This window comes from Caretta caretta, chromosome 6 (genome assembly GCF_965140235.1).
Source record: "Caretta caretta isolate rCarCar2 chromosome 6, rCarCar1.hap1, whole genome shotgun sequence".
NCBI lineage: Eukaryota > Metazoa > Chordata > Testudines > Cheloniidae > Caretta > Caretta caretta.
Genome location: NC_134211.1, coordinates 66,321,581 through 66,337,742, shown reverse-complemented (window position 1 = coordinate 66,337,742; position 16,162 = coordinate 66,321,581). Strand labels below are relative to the sequence as shown.

General features: G+C 40.5%; 1 long non-coding RNA gene across 3 annotated transcripts; it reads left to right on the top strand.

The window, feature by feature from the left end:
* Positions 1 to 392: 392 nt before the first annotated feature.
* LOC125639160 (uncharacterized) lies at positions 393 to 9,596 on the top strand. 3 transcript variants are annotated; one of them, XR_012668958.1, is made up of 3 exons: positions 393 to 851; positions 1,020 to 6,914; positions 8,186 to 9,596. It is a non-coding gene; the product is annotated as an uncharacterized LOC125639160 (long non-coding RNA). The 3 variants fall into 3 exon arrangements; XR_012668957.1 differs by having other exon boundaries at positions 393 to 4,928; positions 6,803 to 6,914; XR_012668956.1 differs by having other exon boundaries at positions 393 to 6,914.
* The last annotated feature ends 6,566 nt before the right edge of the window (positions 9,597 to 16,162 follow it).

Below are 16,162 nucleotides of genomic sequence, written 5' to 3'. Positions count from 1 at the left end.
GTACTGTGTCCAGTTTTGGGCCCCACACTTCAAGAAGGATGTGGATAAATTGGAGAGAGTCCAGCGAAGGGCAACAAAAATGATTAGGGGTCTGGAACATATGAGTTATGAGGAGAGGCTGAGGGAGCTGGGATTGTTTAGCCTGCAGAAGAGAAGAATGAGGGGGGATTTGATAGCTGTTTTCAACTACCTGAAAGGGGGTTCCAAAGAGGATGGCTCTAGACTGTTCTCAATGGTATCAGATGACAGAACGAGGAGTAATGGTCTCAAGTTACAGTGGGGGAGGTTTAGATTGGATATTAGGAAAAACTTTTTCACTATGAGGGTGGTGAAACACTGGAATGCGTTACCTAGGGAGGTGGTAGAATCTCCTTCCTTAGAGGTTTTTAAGGTCAGGCTTGACAAAGCCCTGGCTGGGATGATTTAACTGGGAATTGGTCCTGCTTTGAGCAGGGGGTTGGACTAGATGACCTTCTGGGGTCCCTTCCAACCCTTATATTCTATGATTCTATGATTCTATGATAGGATCAAGGCCAATCCTATAAAATGCTGACTAGACCTGGCTTTAAAAATGTTTGTTTAAATTTGGGATTTTTTTTTCTTTTGGTGGAAATCTGAAAACAAACAAAAAAGCTTCAGCCAAAATGTGAAATGCTGCTGTGATGCTTCATGGGAGCCGCAGTCTGGATAGTTCATGCTCCCATTCTCCTCTGTAGGCTGCACATCAGGAGAGACATAGTCCATCTGGTCAGCATGGCTCATAGAAGAGAATGAGGACACCAGGAAACTGAATTTTCATGAGGCATGGCAACAGCATTTCCAGAAGTGTGCACAAATGATGAAGTGACTTGGTATGACGTTTTTCATGATTTACTTTTGGGCTGTTATGCAACCTGTGTGTGGGTCTCTTCCCCCCCACCCCCCATGTCCCCAAAACAGATCATTTTTGAAAATTCAAAATGAAATAAGAAAAAAAATCAACTTTTGAGCTCTTCTTTTTCTTTTCTCATCCTGAATAGAACTCAGAACCCACACAGACTGGTCAGTGTGCCTCACGGAACAGGTTTCTGAAGGTGGAGAGTGGGCTCTAGAATTTTCATTGGGAAGCTCTCCAATGCATGAGGGTACCATGAAAGGGGGAACGAAGTAAGGAGCAGATAGAGACAGGTGTGTCTAGCTTCTTAATTGTTAGACTAGTTTTCTGTGTACTGCTCCTTTAAATTTCTAGTTATCTGCCTGGGCAGTTGCCATGTTGTGACTTAGAATTGCCGCAACATAGAACAACAGAGATGGACACTGGTTTCTCTTATGGAGCCTTTACTCTTGTTCTTTCTTGGTTTTTGTTTTGGTATGAAAGATTCATTCACTCTCAGTATATGATCTGAAAAACAACAGACAAAAAAGACAAAGGGAAGTCTGGAAAATGGGAAGTAGAAGCTTGTGTGGGAGCCAGTGAGATTAGAGGTATGCTGAAGGTGGGGGCAGTATTATGAAGAACTTTCAAAGTCTGAGAAGCATGGAAGCTGCATAGAATTCTACGGGAAGCCAGCGGAGAAAATCAAAAAGATGTGGTCAGAGGAAGCTTATTTAGATTTATAATTATTAAAGAGTGCCTATCTGAGGCTCTGGGCTCCCTAATACTTATACAATATAATGAAAACCTAGCAACCCTGAAATCATTCAACCAGGAACTCAGCCAGCCCCCTGTAGAAACTCCTTTTATTTGCTTCCCATGATGATAAATGGGTGTAAAGGAAACATTTTTTTTAATTCAACAGATCTTTTGGAGCTATATTATCATGGGGCACTATTGATGCAAATAATTGTAGACCTCAGTCCACCAGATCACCTAAGCACATGCATAATTTTAATGATGTGAGTAACCCCACTTATCTCAATGCAGCTACTCTGGTCTCTTAATGTTATTTCATGCTTACATTCTGTGATGGATCAGGGCTGTAGCCCCCAAGACTAGCTATTCGTATTTGGATAGCAATGGCATCTACTGCTATGCTAGTTGGAGTGAAATATGTATGGCTATCACTGCTTCACAGCAAAAGCAGACCACCAGATGGAGTCAGGAAGAAATGTTTCCACCATGGTATAATAATGCACAATTAAGCTTTTATGCTTTCTTCTGAAGCCTCAGGATTTGCTCACTTTAGGAGACAAGATGCCAGGCTAGATGGACCATTTTGCTCCTCTATGGTGACTTGTATTTGTGACCATATATGGTTATTTGACTAATGGCATCTGAATATATATTTCAATGTGCAGACACAGATCCCATAATTCAGAAAGCTGCTCTAGTGAGTAAACATCAAGTGAAGGATTAATCTTTATTTGTGAGGAATCCATTCTAGCAAGAAATTAAACTCCTTCATCCAAAGGAGGGGGGTTATTATTGGTGTGGTGTGGAGAAGAATCTGCTTTGTTTGTTGGTAGGTTTTATAGTCCTATCTTAGGCTTTTAAGCAACAGCCTAGTATACTCTTTTCACATGATTGTTTTCCTCTCTGCAGTCTGTGTCAGCTAGTGGCCAGGTCCAGCCCTGCTTAGCTTTTAAAATTAAATGAATAAGCCCAACTACAGTTGAACCAGTTTTCCCCTGTACCTTCACACAAGTGCTGCCCAGAGGGTGGGGCAAAAGGGCAAATCCATGGAACAATATGATTATTGGATGAAACATATCCACTGTGTACAACCCAAATGTACATATATGAATTCAAAAGACAATATAATGCTGAAAATGGGGAAAATGCTTATAATATTGTGACAGACTCCATGTAAACATGAGAGGTCTTGCTGCAGCATTGAAGGCACTCCAGCTTAAATAAACTCATATTGAGTTTTATTAAGTGGGTGGGCTACAATTGTAAATATAAATAACTCACACACAGAGAATAAGACTAAAGAGGGTTTATATTTTGGTAGAAATAAGCAAAGGTACAAAATGATTTGTCTCCCTGACCAGTCTGTCAGTGGACTTCTCAGTTCCAGTCGTAGCAGATGGAAAATTCAACAAGCTGCAGACATTTAGTAGCATTGTATTTTGCAGATATGGTGGAGTGCAAGAATCACAAGCAGTGAAACCACTAGTGAAGAGACCAAGGGAATTCCACAAACTTTGGTGGAACTGAAGGAAGAACTCAGCTTGCCTGCAGACTTATGCAACAAAGTGGACTATTCATTTAAACAGTTAACATTTTTAAAAATCATTTTACTGGACACTTTCTGGTTTAAGACCCTACAAGCCATTGTTGAAAGTCGTTTACTTCAAGACTCTGAGCTTACACTTGATGATGAATCAAGGCTGATGAAATCACTTCTAAGTGCACTGGAGGGCCTTTGAGAATCTTGGCCTCTGTTTTTTGACAAGTCAAAATTTGTAGCAGCTGGTCTGGGCCTTGAGCAAGATTTCAGAAAGAAAAGAGGAAAACATTCCATGATGAAGACAGGACCACTGCATGTGGCCAGGAAAATCAAGAAACTGAGTTCAAAGTTGATGTTTTTTACGTTGCTCTAGATGTGCTTATATGCAAAATTACAAGAAGATCTGAAACAACTGAAAAAATCAGCAGCATATCTTCACTTATTTGGAGCCTGACAACAAATGATGCCAAGTACAGTATCTCAAAAGTTCAAACTATCAAAATGCTACCCAATAGATTTGATGGAAGATGATTCTGTTGAAGAAACTCACCTTTTAAAATAAGCTGAGAGTGACTATTTGAAAAAGTGATTTTAATTAAGTTGTTAAACAAGACTTACTACAAAGGACTGCAGAATATTTCCCCACAGATCTGCATTGCTCTAAGGATTTTTGTCTCTATGCTGATTTTGGTTTCCCAAGAGGAGTGATCCTTTAGCAAATTAGCCTTGCTGCTGCTGCTTTTTTTTTTTTTTTTTAAAGCCTCCAATCTACCATGGGTAAACAGTGTGTATTGGCCTTCGTGATGCTGTCGATAGAGTACGATCTTGCAAGGAGCCTAAATTATAACTCATTTGATGCTCTCTTTTTGTTTTTGTAAAGATAACGTGGTGTGATTTCTTTTGTGATAATAAATCAGCTTTAAAGTTTTCAATAGCATTCTTTTTATATTCTTTCATCTCCAGGGTGACTTTTCTGGAAAGGGGGCAGAGGTAGCCTCTGTTAAGCTCTCCTACAGTGGCTCAAGAACCTGAGTACCAAACTCAGGGCAGACTGTTAAGAGGCAGGGCACAGACCCCAAAGTAGCTGTGAGGTGTAGACTTAGATTTCACCAACCAATTATCAAGTGTAAACTCATCAAGAACTACAACAGTCTTAATGTGGAGTCATAGATAGACCAGAGTACCCAAGGGGACTATCTTGCCACCCAGGTAGGCTTGCCTTTGTGACAGATGATCCCTTATACCAAAAATCACAACAGTATTCAGGTTACTCCCAGTACCAAAGGACCAGTCACTTACCTTAGGTCAATTACACCTAAGATTTCACACCAAAGACAATGGCTGTGGCCAATCCTGTAATAAACTATCTAAAGATTTTATTAACTCAGAAAAGGAAATGAGTTATTTATAATGTTAAAGCAAGTAAACATATATATGAACAAATGAGTTTCTATCTAAGTAATAGAAGCTTCTCTGATAAGCAAGCTCTATATGTCCTTTAGGGCTAAGGCAGGCCAAGCACTGGGGATCTTTTGCTTATGCTTAGTAATTCTTGCCCCTTAAAGCCCAAGTAGCATAAAAGATACAGTTCCTCCTTGTTAGGGCTTTTTATTTCTCTCTGCCCTGCCCCCTTCTGCTTCCAGTTGCCAATTCAGCTGTTGGGAGGAATTCAGTTGCATATCTCTTCTTCATGGAGGGTGACGTGAGGAGGGGACACAATCTGTCTTCTGATGTTCCACAATGGTTCGTCTGGTGTTAATGGGCCTTCTTTTGTTGGTATAGAGAATACCTCTTGTTGGAAACTAGAATTTCACACTTGTTAATGCTTCTCTCATGTCTGATTTACAGTTACAGAGCAAACACTTAAATATTACTTTAAAACATGGGATACAGGTATAAGTGAGATGATGAAATGCTTGTAAATTGCTGCATGCCTTAAAGTCTAAACACATTTTTATAACTATTTATAACTGATGCCTATTTTAACAGTACTAACACACAGGTGAGCCAGACTGGCTCTAGCTATGTATTTGTCAGTGTTCAAGAGTTTTGGCATGAGCTGGCCCCTGATCTGCCAGTGTCACAGCCTCAGTTTCAGATTTTGCTCCACGCCCCCAGAAACCTCTGTGCAGCCGTGCCTTCAGGGATCCAGCTATTGGCACTTTAATTGAGGCTTCCTGTGACTTCCATTATGTATAAGTGAATTGCAGGAAGAATACATTTGAAATATCATTCTTGTCGTTTGGGATACCATTAATTTAAAAATGTTTAGCCCAATGGTCAGGTGACAAGTAGGTTAGAGGGTTATTGTTTTGAACAGTGCCACTACTCACCTAGAGATAAAAGACAAACTCTTTTCAGTGGGTACAGGGGGCACTTGTAAGCTAGCTACGATGATCTGTAGTTCTGGAAGAGAATGCTAGCTCTTTCTTCTGTAAAGTCATGTGGAATCCCATGTAGATGAAACTAATCAGATAACTGTTTTCCAGGTAAAAGGGAAATTTATGCCCTGTACCTAACTGTCATATATCATGCAGCAGTAGCTAGCCACTCCATTCTTAAGTTTGCAGCTAATTTTGTCTTTGAAAGCAAATTAACTTAATTTCATAACCAGATTTCTTCACTTAAGATCAGATATAGTCCATTCTAAATCTGAAGCTTTAGAACAAATGAGTTGCCCAAGTGTGTTTTTTAAATCCCAAACCCACTCAGAGAACAATCTTTGAGTAAAAAATAAGTTTTGGGTTTTTTTGCATTCATGGAAGCTCCTTAACTTAAAGAACTGAGACTTTAGACTTTATTGATCATGTTTGCACTATATTAGTATTCCTGCATCACTGATTAGACTCCATGTCCTCTCCCAGCATGGACTGGGTTTAGTTTAAAATCTGGAAGCACTGTTTTCTGGGCAGTTCCTAAGCTGTTCCAGAGCCCTAGTCTGGACCATAGTGGGGATGTCCTCAGAACAGCATCTTGTGTTAACTCCAGGCTTCTGAATCAGTGTTATTAAGAGTTTTGCATGCACAACTGCCATTTTGGCTTGACACCAAGTATAAAAAAAGTTCAGCCAAAGTAATCTGTGACTGAAAAAGAGGACTTTAAAATAAAATAACCATTATAATCATAACTATTGACTTGCTACTGTAGTTCAGCTTTACATGTAGAGAAGATACCTTTCTCTATATTAAAAATGGCTTTTATGGAGCATGTCTGTACCAATACATGTAAGTATTGCTAATCTGGATGCAGGACTGGTTTCAGAGGTAACGTTAAACATATCTTGGATGGTTAGCCGCAACAAATCCTGGATCTTGGCAGGGGGTTAGACTAGATGACCCTTGCGGTCCCTTCTAAGCCTATGATTCTATGGTGTGCTCTTCAATAAGAGAAGCAGTTAAAGACGTGCATTGAAGAAAACCATTGAGGGTCTTTGAAATCTTTACCCATTCTAAGACCAGTTGGGGCTATCAGGGCAGCAGTGACCCCACCAGTTTAAGAAAAATAACTCTCCTGAATCTGTGGATCTTCCCAAGAGCAGGGATTGAATTGGGCCAGTGCAGGGTGGCTTGGTGAGCTGGTAGTTTTTTCTGGAGGCTGGTATTTTATGTTCAAAAATTTAAACTCTCTCTCTCTTTGTGTGTGTGTTAAAGTTAAGGTTTTAGCCCTTTGGGTTGTGAAGAAAAGCTTCAACATGAGCCAGACTTAAACAGAGAAGAGATGTCTGCAGACAGCATGAAACAGGAGCACCAAGAGTACAAATTGGTATACCATTAATTTATAATAATTATTAATATATTAAGTTCCTAATAATTTTTAGGGGACAAACCCCAACCAAGAAAATCCCTTTGTAATAGAATCACTGCTGGGCTTGTGGTCACTGCTGGGACCCTGCTTGGGTGGGTGCATAAGACAAAGGATTTTATTTGGCTATCACCCCTCTCAGGGATACTACCTGCAGCAGTCTGTCCCAGCAACAAGAAGGCAAATTGACACAATTGTCCGGCATCAAGCCTCTCTTCCATGAGGGTGGCTCTGGCAGATAGCAGTCTCTCCAGTCATTCTTGATCCCAGCCAGGCTTCTCTCGTGAAGTGAGAGCTTGAGGTCTCCCACCCAGCCAGCATCCATCTGTGCTGGGCTCTCCTCCTGGTAACCCCTCCCACAAGCCTGACACCTATTGCAGGTGTAGTAGAGTTGGGCTGATTTTGCTCACAGCAGCTCATTAAGCCCTGCTCTTGGACCACTTTAGCCTAGTACTTTTAAAGGAGGTGATAGTTGGGGACTAGCAAAGCTGATAGCACCCTTTTAACTCTCAAGCGTCCCTGTGTAGTGCTTAGGGTTGTAGTCCTATTCATTCAGCAAGCATTAGCAAAGAGCTGCATTTCTGCTGTACCATGCTGTGCATATTTAATAATTCACTACAGGTCAGGAGCAGAGCTAGAACCCACACTTCAGCATGAAAAGCACAGGCCTCTACCTCTTTAGCTAAACTCCTTCAGCTGTAAGTAGCAAGCTCTTATTCTCTTTGGGGCCAACCACTAGGAGACATGTTCACACATCCTTAGGCTATTTGTTACACATACAACTGCTAATTCTGCCTCCTCTGATACCAGTAGCAGAGCTTGGTGTAATTTAACACTGGGTACATCTACAGTGCACAAAACCACCCAAAGCCCCAAAATCTGCAAGTGAGTCTCAGAACCCTGGTCAATTGACCTGGGCTTCCATAACGTGGCTGAAAATAAGCGTAGACGTTCCTGCTTGGGCCAGCGTCCAGGCTGTGAGTCTCACTCTCAGATTTTTGGGAGTTTTTTTTGGCAGTGTAGACGTATCCAGTGTTAAATTACAATGTCAAGCTCGGCTCCTGGCTTCAGAGGAGGCAGTATCTGAAGCATCTTTTGCATAAAATCAAGAGCAAGAGTAGACTTCATGGAGTGTCTGGCATTTCTCCCTTCTTGGGGTAAAAACCCTGCTAGCAGTAGGGTTTGTGTTTTCATTTTTTAGATTTTATTAATTTTTCTTCTTCTTGTTCTAGGTAGACTTGTTTCAGGGGATTGGCTTGTGATGGAGTATACAAATCCCACGCTGGCCACACAGTGCAAGTCTGTCTACCCAGGCTGGATCATGATTTAAATCAAGTGGAGAGCCTTGATTTTAAATCATTGATTTTAATCAACTTTTCCATTTGTACTTTTATTTTCTAAAGAGAGGTGCATTCTCATTGATTGATTGTAACCATTAAAACATGTTGACTTGCAACTAAATAGAGCCTTTACACAAAATTTGGTACATCTTTTTGCTACCTAGGAGGGTATGCTATAAACATATACATTTATTTAAGCAATTATATACCTTAATATGGTCAGAGTCTTATTAATTGTACATTTTTAGTGTGTTATTTTGCTTATTTAGTAGATAATAGATAATTTTTGCTCATGATTTATGTCAAGATGCATTAGGATGGTAACTGGAATTTACCACAAAACAGCATATTAATTTATTTTTATTAAACAAAACAAGTCCTTAATACAGTACATAATCTATTGTGCCATAATTGTAAAGCTTGACCTCACAAATTAGATATTTTTTTCTCTGATTCTTTCTTTATATAGAAAAGCAGCCTTTAACTCTTTTTTTTTTATATAGTGGCTCATGGATTCAGCATATTTATTTTATTTAAATGTTTTAAGAGATTATAATAAGTTTAGGCCTTACCATATTTTGTGTTAAACTCATTTAAAATGAAATCTGAGTTTATTTTTAACAGAAAAACTTATCATAATTTAAATAATAAAAAATCCAATTTAAATACAATTCAACTTTTTTGACAACCCTGCCCCCCCTCCCCCAAGTTTTATCCATCCTGCTCCCAGAGGGAGTATAGAAATACCTGAAGAGGCCACAGACTGAAGCCCTTTCTGTACCCACTTGAAGATAAATTGTGTCCTCTTCACTCACCCAGCAAGTCCCATTGAAGTAAATGGGTGAACAGATTTTGGCTCAGATTTCTGTTCTGTTCAGGTTCTTATTGCCCCTTATCACATAGAATCTCATCACTGTAGAGTGAAAGTTCCTTCAAAATTCTTCCTTCCCATGTGTCTCAACTCTGAATGAGAGGGGCCACTTTTAAGGATGAGTTGACAGTTCAATCACCAATGCCTATTTAGACTTCAGGGCCTTTCTTGAAACAGCCACCAAGAATGTAAATTAGAACAAATGGGATAGTGGTTTCTATTTTGCTGAAAACTTGTCCACTGGGAACTGGAATGAGACTGTCAAATTCATTCGTTCAAGTGTTTCTCTTGGAAATTAAATGCTGTAGCATAGATCCTTGTACTTCAAACAAATTAACAAAGTAGGGTGCACATGGTTCAATAGAAACATCAAATTTTGCTGGTGTGCACCTTTGTTTGTGTAAGATCTACAATAAATATAATTTGCCTGTTTCAGTTTTTTAGAATAATTTGGTCCACTTTGCTCAGCTGGCGGAACCTAACCCCCAATGTCAGAAAGACTGCTTGGTGTATGGAAGGCGGTCACAGCACTACAAGCCCCCCTCCTCCCGCTGTTTTGCCAGCCATAATAACATGTACAAAGGGACAGGGCTGGCCAGAGATTGGGGAGGCAAGGGCATCAGGGAGATACACTAATGGAGGGCCTGAAAGAACTGGAAAGACAGCTCCTGTTGACTTCAGTAAGATTTGCGTCAAGCTCTGCCTCTCAAAAGGGAGTTTAAAACTGGTCTCCTTTGACTGAAGCAATGATAGTGCTCCAAGGGTTGGGATGCAAATTGCACTTTCCTACTCCTGCAGGGATAAATCAAGCCCACTGAATTAAAAAAGAAACACAAATGAAAAAAGAAAATATAATAGACTATGTAACTTTTAAAGTATTCTGGGCCAAATTTGAAATGAGGCTATATACATGTAAATGAGGGCAGAATTAGGCCCTCTGTGTTATTTTTGGCTATAACAACTTGATAGTGTCCTTTTAATGTCCCCGTTCTCCATGATGTTGCTGGGCAAATTATAGGGTTTCACTTTTCTGGCCTTTGCATCACATTTCATCCCAAGCCACCATACCACTTGCTTGCCTATAGAAGACTATTCTTTACATGTTTTACTCACATCTCTTTGCTCATTGACAGTGATCTGGATCAGTTATTGCAGCTGGCTTTTTGTCAAGCTATTCCACTCTGCCCCCCTACCCATCTGTTACTAGAGTCAATGTGTATAGGTGGGGGGGAAAGAGTGGGAATTTGGTCTGTATTAGCTGTGACAACAGTAATGGCCTACCAGATTTCCAAAACTCTCAAGTGAGTAATAGCAGCTACGTTAATGCCTGACGCGAATGACTGAGAACTTGGTTCAGTTTCTATACCCTGATACAAGGACCATCCCTGGAACTATGAACGCTTAAGCAGAAACCAGCCAATTGTAAAGAATATTTGTCTATAGACATTTGGGCTGTTAAACGATTTCTGTGCAACTTTGGGGATGATTGCTTTGACTGTATATTTTATAACCTCTGTCTTTTGAGATGGGAAGTAATGGAGTATGAACATATTTTGATGTCTGAAAAAAAATATTCGCTCCACTTGATATTATGGATAGATAGTTTTATCATAAGTTATGTCTTTACCATAGTTAAAGCTGAAATATGCCTTCCATTATCAACTTGATTTTAACCCACCCTCTAACTTTTCGAAACCAAAACCAAACTCCCCGACACTTGGAATGTCATAACTGGAAAATGGTTTGATCTAGAAACTCCAGACTTGTTTTAATTTTTCATGACTAGTACAATGCCTTTGACTAGGTTTTTGGGAAGTGGGATGTACAAACTTGCTGCGCACTTATGAAGAGTGTTTTAAATACTGCAAGCTGGCTTGTTTGAAATTTAAGAAACTCCCTATCAGACAAATAAATGCCCCTTATATTCTGCATCAGTTATAATGTATGTTTAATAAATCCTACATAATAAATCCCACATGAACCAAGGCATCTACAATTGACCTATCCTTAAAGATCATCTGATGCTTCATGGAAAATTGTAACTACTATTTTTATATATAAACTATTCTACCTATTGTATAATGTTTTCTGTCCTCCTCCTCCCTGTGTTTTTCATGACTAAGAACTTGGGCATGAAAACAATACTTTATGCTTAAGTGTTTCTCTGATCCTGTTGCTTATTCCTCAAGTGAAGTGTCATCATAATCGTCTCTCAAATCCAAATTGCTGCAGTACAAATGACTAAAACGTCACAAATAGAATTATGACTTCAGCTGGGGAGAAAACAGCAGGAGCAGATAAACCATTAAAAGTGAAAGACTTGCTTTCAAGCAAATGTCTCTATTGTAGTAAACCAGAGTGGGAAGAAAAACTAATAGTGAAGTTGATGTAGAATTAGTTCTAAATGTTTTTCAAGACTTTCCTGGTAGGGTATCAACTGCCTTTTAATGTTTTTTATCCTACCAGTGGAACCACTGATGCTTCTGGATGCAGTGATAAGGTAGTCCCAAGGTTACCAACCTGGCTTCAAAGATTAAATGACATTCTGTGTGTATGTACAATATATATTACATAAAAAAGTTAAAACGTTGAGATTGCAAAGTCAAGTGCTCAGAAGTTAGGAAATGCCAGAGTTAAGGTTGCCTGTGCAATCTTAATTCAGCCTCCTTGTGAATATGCTTTATGATAGTCTTTGATTACATGATCACATGTTATGAAAAGTGCTATATAAAAGCTAGGTATTATTTTTCCCTCTTTCATGCTGCCTGGACACTAGCAGGGTGAACACTGAGAGCACAGGAGTGACAGTTGCCCTGCTCTCAGTTCTGGTATCTGGCACCACATTGATCCTTTGCTGTTGGGAACAGAGAGAGGACAGAAAGTCCTACTCATCCACATAGGCCCTAGGACCATGCCCATTGCAGATGGACTCTTTGGATGTGTTAGTTGCCAGACTCTACCAAGTCTGTGCAATCAGAGATTTTTTTCAAAGACTTATAACTTAGCCAAATGTGGTGCTTTGTTTCTGACCCCAGGGCAACCCCTCTGCTAAATTTCAAGCCCTTGCTCCAAAGCATGAAGGAATTGGAGCTTCTCAACAAAACGGTTGTAAAATTTATTTTAATGAGGGGAAAACAACCTATTTTTTCCCTATCTCGTTTTTGGAAATGGCTGAACCATTTTTGCCAAAACTTTCAAAAAAGACAAAAACAAAAAATTCACCCCAGGCAGACGCCTTACATGGGAAATGAACTGTAGCCTGAATGGCTGAAGTTTGGCAAAGCTCTAAGCAAAGGAAAATAGGGTTTTATAGGTGTCAGGCAGCACCTGTGCCACCTATAATCCCTGTGTGTTTGTATCTTACATATATAAAAATACACACAAACACAGGAATCCCTTCATCCACTGTTGTCTTTCCTGAGCTGAAGTATGACAGCTTCAGTTTACACGAGTTAGAGGAAGTGAAGAATACTGTATCTAACTGAAATTGCAGGGGGAATTTTAGGCAGTCAACATTTTGTACGAAGCCTCATATGAAAGGTGGCACAGTGCCCCCTTAACACTAACTGCTTACTCTATGGGGAAAAGTACTATCCACAACAGCTCTTCACTGAGAAGTGAATCCAGTCAGGTGGACTGACAGACACTTATCTTAACTTGTACCTCCCGCATAACAGAGGAGGCTTGTGAGGGCCGGTGTAGTGTCGGAAACTGCACCGGCTCATGAGGTGCTCTCTGGTAACAAGAAAAGGAGAACTTGTGGCACCTTAGAGACTAACAAATTTATTAGAGCATAAGCTTTCGTGAGCTACAGCTCACTTCATCAGATGCATGCAGTGGAAAATATAGTGGGCAGATTTTATATACACAGATAACTTGAAACAATGGGTGTTACCATACAGACTGTAAAAAGAGTGACCAGGAAAGGTGAGCTATTACCAGCAGGAGAGTGGGGGGGACCTTTTGTAGTGATAATCAAGGTGGGCCATTTCCAGCACTTTACAAGAACAGTAGGAGAGGAAATAAACAAGGAGAAATAGTTTTACTTTGTGTAATGACACATCTGCTCCCAGTCTTTATTCGAGCCTAAGTTAATTGTATCCAGTTTGCAAATTAATTCCAATTCAGCAGTCTCTTATTGGAGTCTGTTTTTGAAGTTTTTTTGTTGAAGAATTGCCACTTTTAGATCTGTAATCGAGTGACCAAAGAGATTGAAGTGTTCTCCGACTGGTTTTTGAATGTTACAATTCTTGACGTCTGATTTGTGTCCATTTATTCTTTTACGTAGAGACTGTCCAGTTTGGCCAAACTCCTTCCGTTTCCTAAAAAGAAAAGGAGTACTAGTGGCACCTTAGGGTTGTCTACACTACGAAATTAGGTCAAATTTATAGAAGTTGTTTTTTTAGAAATCAGTTTTATATATTTGAGTGTGTGTGTCCTCACAGAAAATGCTCTAAGTGCATTAAGTGCATTAACTCGGCGGAGTGCTTCCACAGTACCGAGGCTAGAGTCAACTTCTGGAGCGTTGCTCTGTGGGTAGCTATCCCACAGTTCCCGCAGTCTCCGCTGCCCATTGGAATTCTGGGTTGAGATCCCAATGCCTGATGGGGCTAAAACATTGTCGCGGGTGGTTCTGGGTACATATCGTCAGGCCCCCGTTCCCTCCCTCCCTCCGTGAAAGCAAGGGCAGACAATCGTTTCGCGCCTTTTTTCCTGAGTTACCTGTGCAGATGCCATACCACGGCAAGCATGGAGCCCGCTCAGCTCACTGTCACCGTATGTCTCCTGGGTGCTGGCAGACGCGGTACTGCATTGCTACACAACAGCAGCAACCCATTGCCTTGTGGCAGCAGACGGTGCAATAGGACTGGTAGCCGTTATCGTCATGTCCGAGGTGCTCCTGGTCGCCTGTGTGAGGTCGATCAGGAGCGCCTGGGCAGACATGGGTGTAGGGACTAAATTTGGAGTGACTTGATCAAGTCATTCTCTTTAGTCCTGCAGTCAGTCCTATTGAACCATCTTATGGTGAGCAGGCAGGTGTTACAGATTGCAAGCAGTCCTATTGCATCATCTTCTGCCGGGCAGGCAAGAGATGAGGATGGCTAGCAGTCCTATTGTACCATCTTCTGCCGAGCAGCCATGAGATGTGGATGGCATGCAGTCCTTCTGCACCATCTACTGCCAGCCAAAAATGTAAAAGATAGATGGAGTGTATCAAAACAAGAAATAGACCAGATTTGTTTTGTACTCATTTGCCTCCTCCCCCGTCTAGGGGACTCATTCCTCTAGGTCACACTGCAGTCACTCACAGAGAAGGTGCAGCGAGGTAAATCTAGCCATGTATCAATCAGAGGCCAGACTAACCTCCTTGTTCCAATAAGAACAATAATTTAGGTGCACCATTTCTTATTGGAACCCTCTGTGAAGTCCTGCCTGAAATACTCCTTGATGTAAAACCACCCCCTTTGTTGATTTTAGCTCCCTGTAAGCCAACCCTGCAAGCCGTGTCGTCAGTCGCCCCGCCCTGCATCAGAGCAACAGCAAACAATCGTGCATCTGAGTTGAGAGTGCTGTCCAGAGCAGTCACAATGGAGCACTCTGGGATAGCTCCCGGAGGCCAATACCGTCGAATTGTGTTCACAGTACCCCAAATTCGACCCGGCAAGGCCGATTTAAGCGTTAATCCACTTTTCAGGGGTGGAGTAAGGAAATCAATTTTAAGAGCCTTCAAATCTTTAAGTTGAAATAAAGGGCTTCATCGTGTGGACAGGTTCAGGTTTACATCGATTTAAAGCTGCTAAATTCGACCTAAAGTCCTAGTGTAGAGCAGGGCTTAGAGACTAACCAGTTTATTAGTTTTGCATTGCTCAAAATGCCTTTCAATAACCACTAGGGGGAGATGAAGCATCAGGTTAGGCTGTGATTAATCTGCTGAGTGCGATTCCAAGGTTGTTTGACATGTTACTATTGCCTCCTCACTTTCCTAACTTCAGGGCAAGGAAGTTACAACAAAAGTTATAATTGATCAGAGGCAATATTTGGTAATATGGAACAGTAAAGAGGAGAGATGAAATTAAACAGGGGTGTCTATGACATTAGAGATTCTGTGGACATAGCTATTTGCTGTGTATAATCCATGTTAACTTTTAACTCCACCACAACAATATATGATGTGTATATCCAGAGAAGCTAGCAGATAAATTAACCAGTTCATATACAAAGTGACACAAAAAACCTTCATGCATGCAAGTCCTGCCTTTGTTTACTCGTTTGCTTTTTCAGTATGTTTTTATTAAGGTCACTTTTTCAAGAAGAAACACCATATATGGGCCAAATTCTGCTCTCAGGTACCCTGATGTAAATCTGCAGTAATTCTTCTGAAGTCAGGATTTCCTAGCTCTCAGTGTTGGCTGTACACTATGCCCCCTCTCTCTCTGGGGATGTATTTTATATAAACATGGAAATCTGCATTGAAATGGAAAACTCCACTGATATAATGTGTGGGGGTTTTAAAACCCAACTACACATATACCATTGTAAATGCAGATAGCTCTGTTGGTTTCAGTGCAAGTTAGAGTTTGATCCTGGGAGGTGCTGAGCACCCTGACCTTCCACTGAATCCAAAAACTCAGCACCTTGCAAGACTGAGCCCTTTCTCTAGATTTACTTGGTATCACAATCTGGCCTGCAAAGCTTTTGGTCTTTCAATTGTTATAGCTTAAATTTTCAAGTTTAGGAGCCTAAAGCTAGCTATCTAAATCTATATTTAGGCAGTCAAGAAATAAGAGGTCTGATTTTTCAAATGTGCTGAACACCCACAGTCCCACTAAGATCAAACGATGCTGTGGGTGCTCAGGTTTTTTTTTTTTTTTTTTTTTTTTGAAAATCAGACCTCTTATTTAGCTGCTTAAGTAAATATTAGGAGCCGAACTTTAGACTTCTAAATTTGAAAATATTGGTTTATCTTCAGGACTGATATTCCCAATCTTTGTAAACTC